Genomic DNA, 4,630 nt, shown 5'->3' with positions numbered 1-4,630 from the left:
GCCTTTGTCTTTGGTTTGTGACGGGAACTTCAACACGGTGAGTTTTGCCTAGCAACAAATGACACGCCCACTTGCATCCTTTCAACTGTTTGTTGTGCGTTATCGTTTCTAATTTTTTCCCTTTCTTTCCTCCACTTCTCCTAAAAGGCTTTTAAGAAAAGGGATGAGTCATGCCTGCGCTTATTGCGCCTCCAGGTTGCCATGGCGACGCCCTCACAGGTAATTGACTCGCCGTTCCCAGACCGCCGACTCACCGGAAGCTTCCCTTGAAAAGATGGCATTTCGAGGGTGCGACTATCTCGCAAGTATGCAATGAAACACACACACACACTTAGATTTTGTGAATTTGAAAAATATATTTGGTGTTTTTTTTATTGACATTCTATCATGTTAAATAGCCAAAAAAAGGCCTACTGTAAAATTCAATGTATCACATTTTCAGGAACGTACACTAACCATTTATAGTAAGGATTTTTTAAGCGACCATGTATATATAGTAAAGGCTTTAAAAAAAAAACGACATAGTATAGTGAGGCTTTTCTCTCTAAAAAACGACATAGTATAGTAAGGCTTTTTTCTTTAAAAACGACATAGTATAGTAAGGCTTTTTTCTTTAAAAAACGACATAGTATAGTAAGGCTTTTTTCTTTAAAAAACGACATAGTATAGTAAGGCTTTTTTCTTTAAAAAACGACATAGTATAGTAAGGCTTTTTTCTTTAAAAAACGACATAGTATAGTAAGGCTTTTTTCTTTAAAAAACGACATAGTATAGTAAGGCTTTTTTCTTTAAAAAACGACATAGTATAGTAAGGCTTTTTTCTTTAAAAAACAACATAGTATAGTAAGGCTTTTTTCTTTAAAAAAACGACATAGTATAGTAAGGCTTTTTTCTATAAAAAACGACATAGTATAGTAAGGCTTTTTTCTTTAAAAAACGACATAGCCTTACTATACTATGTCGTTTTTGAAAGAAAAACGCCTTACTATACTATGTCGTTTTTGAAAGAAAAAAGCCTTACTATACTATGTCGTTTTTTATAGAAAAAAGCCTTACTATACTATGTCGTTTTTTATAGAAAAAAGCCTTACTATACTATGTCGTTTTTTTTGAAGAAAAAAGCCTTACTATACTATGTCGTTTTTGAAAGAAAAAAGCCTTACTATACTATGTCGTTTTTTTAAAGAAAAAAGCCTTACTATACTATGTCGTTTTTGAAAGAAAAAAGCCTTACTATACTATGTCGTTTTTTAAAGAAAAAAGCCTTACTATACTATGTCGTTTTTTAAAGAAAAAAGCCTTACTATACTATGTCGTTTTTTTAAAGAAAAAAGCCTTACTATACTATGTCGTTTTTTAAAGAAAAAAGCCTTACTATACTATGTCGTTTTTTAAAAGAAAAAAGCCTTACTATACTATGTCGTTTTTTTAAAGAAAAAAGCCTTACTATACTATGTCGTTTTTTTAAAGAAAAAAGCCTTACTATACTATGTCGTTTTTTAAAGAAAAAAGCCTTACTATACTATGTCGTTTTTTTTAAAGAAAAAAGCCTTACTATACTATGTCGTTTTTTAAAAGAAAAAAGCCTTACTATACTATGTCGTTTTTTTAAGAAAAAAACCTTACTATATATACTATGTCGTTTTTTTAAGAAAAAAGCCTTACTATACTATGTCGTTTTTTTAAGAAAAAAGCCTTACTATACTATGTCGTTTTTTAAAGAAAAAAGCCTTACTATACTATGTCGTTTTTTAAAGAAAAAGCCTTACTATACTATGTCGTTTTTAAAGAAAAAAGCCTTACTATACTATGTCGTTTTTGAAAGAAAAAAGCCTTACTATACTATGTCGTTTTTTATAGAAAAAAGCCTTACTATACTATGTCGTTTTTTATAGAAAAAAGCCTTACTATACTATGTCGTTTTTTATAGAAAAAAGCCTTACTATACTATGTCGTTTTTTTAAGAAAAAAGCCTTACTATACTATGTCGTTTTTTATAGAAAAAGCCTTACTATACTATGTCGTTTTTTTAAAGAAAAAAGCCTTACTATACTGTGTCGTTTTTGAAAGAAAAAAGCCTTACTATACTATGTCGTTTTTTAAAGAAAAAAGCCTTACCATAGTATGTCGTTTTTTAAAGAAAAAAGCCTCACTATACTATGTCGTTTTTTAAAGAAAAAAAGCCTTACTATACTATGTCGTTTTTTAAAGAAAAAAGCCTTACTATACTATGTCGTTTTTTAAAGAAAAAAGCCTTACAATACTATGTCGTTTTTTTAAAGAAAAAAGCCTTACTATACTATGTCGTTTTTTTCAAGAAAAAAGCCTTACTATACTATGTCGTTTTTTAAAGAAAAAAGCCTTACTATACTATGTCGTTTTTTAAAGAAAAAAGCCTTACTATACTATGTCGTTTTTTAAAGAAAAAAAGCCTTACTATACTATGTCGTTTTTTAAAGAAAAAAGCCTTACTATACTATGTTGTTTTTTTAAAGAAAAAAGCCTTACTATACTATGTCGTTTTTTAAAGAAAAAAGCCTTACTATACTATGTCGTTTTTGAAAGAAAAAAGCCTTACTATACTATGTCGTTTTTTATAGAAAAAAGCCTTACTATACTATGTCGTTTTTTATAGAAAAAAGCCTTACTATACTATGTCGTTTTTTATAGAAAAAAGCCTTACTATACTATGTCGTTTTTTTTGAAGAAAAAAGCCTTACTATACTATGTCGTTTTTGAAAGAAAAAAGCCTTACTATACTATGTCGTTTTTTTTAAAGAAAAAAGCCTTACTATACTATGTCGTTTTTGAAAGAAAAAAGCCTTACTATACTATGTCGTTTTTTATAGAAAAAAGCCTTACTATACTATGTCGTTTTTTAAAGAAAAAAGCCTTACTATACTATGTCGTTTTTTAAAGAAAAAAACCTTACTATACTATGTCGTTTTTTTAAAGAAAAAAGCCTTACTATACTATGTCGTTTTTTTAAGAAAAAAAGCCTTACTATACTATGTTGTTTTTTTAAAGAAAAAAGCCTTACTATACTATGTCGTTTTTTTCAAGAAAAAAGCCTTACTATACTATGTCGTTTTTTAAAGAAAAAAGCCTTACTATACTATGTCGTTTTTTAAAGAAAAAAAGCCTTACTATACTATGTCGTTTTTTAAAGAAAAAAGCCTTACTATACTATGTTGTTTTTTTTAAAGAAAAAAGCCTTACTATACTATGTCGTTTTTTAAAGAAAAAAGCCTTACTATACTATGTCGTTTTTTTTTAAAGAAAAAAGCCTTACTATACTATGTCGTTTTTTAAAGAAAAAAGCCTTACTATACTATGTCGTTTTTTAAAGAAAAAAAGCCTTACTATACTATGTCGTTTTTTAAAGAAAAAAGCCTTACTATACTATGTCGTTTTTTAAAGAAAAAAGCCTTACTATACTATGTCGTTTTTTAAAGAAAAAAGCCTTACTATACTATGTCGTTTTTTTTAAAGAAAAAAGCCTTACTATACTATGTCGTTTTTTTAAAGAAAAAAGCCTTACTATACTATGTCGTTTTTTTAAAGAAAAAAGCCTTACTATACTATGTCGTTTTTTTAAAGAAAAAAGCCTTACTATACTATGTCGTTTTTGAAAGAAAAAAGCCTTACTATACTATGTCGTTTTTGAAAGAAAAAAGCCTTACTATACTATGTCGTTTTTTAAAGAAAAAAGCCTTACTATACTATGTCGTTTTTTCTAAAGAAAATAGCCTTACTATACCATGTATAAAAAACATAAAACTATGTACTTGCAGACTGGAAGTGCTAAAAAGAAGAGACAAGAGACAACAAACCAGTTGAGCGTACTTTAATTGATGATAACCGAGCGGGTCGTTTCCTTCCCTTTTACATCGAATGCATATGCGGCACTTCTACTTGACCAGAGAGAGGGAGACAGTAATATTTGAAACAGTTGACAGATTTGCGCCAGAGAAGAACAGAGTGGATATACGTTTCCAGGGACGGCGGGAGAGCCAGAGAGCGTCAAACCTAAGTTAGCGCTAGCGCTGTACAGCATCTTGATAACAACAAACAAACAGGAGTCAGCATTAGCGCTACTTTGTGTTAAACCGTTACATTCAGGATTATAACCAAATAAGTCGCATGCAAGAAGGTTAGATGACGTTCTCTCGGCGGGTGGGAATCACTGTCCAAGCGCAACGTTAACGTTTAGAAATATGTACAAAGTAGTGTGTGTGTGTGTATCTGTGTGTATTTGTGTGTGTGTGGTACATTCTTGTCGTGTTTGACCATTTGGACTTATATTTTTTTCAAGTCGTTTTCAGGAGAAAGTCGTAAGTTGTGTTCTGGCGTTGTGTCCGAGAAGTTTGTGTTACCGTTTTAAAGTTGCTTGTCTACCACGCATTTACATTCAGATGATTACTCTTTTTTCTAATTCGTACTTTACAGCATTCCTTAAAATGGAATGCCGACGAAATGGTTTCATTCCGAGAGCTAAGTTTAGAGACGTTGTCCAGAAAGTCGGATTTGTGACGGTAGAAAAAAAAGTAGGTTTTCTTAAGTAGGCGCACTTTGTATCGAAATTGTCATTTTAATCTCAATCTTAATGCAACGATGTGGTTACGAGAAA

The sequence above is a fragment of the Stigmatopora nigra genome, chromosome 2, assembly GCF_051989575.1.
Source record: "Stigmatopora nigra isolate UIUO_SnigA chromosome 2, RoL_Snig_1.1, whole genome shotgun sequence".
Lineage (NCBI taxonomy): Eukaryota > Metazoa > Chordata > Actinopteri > Syngnathiformes > Syngnathidae > Stigmatopora > Stigmatopora nigra.
This window is presented reverse-complemented; position numbering follows the sequence as displayed.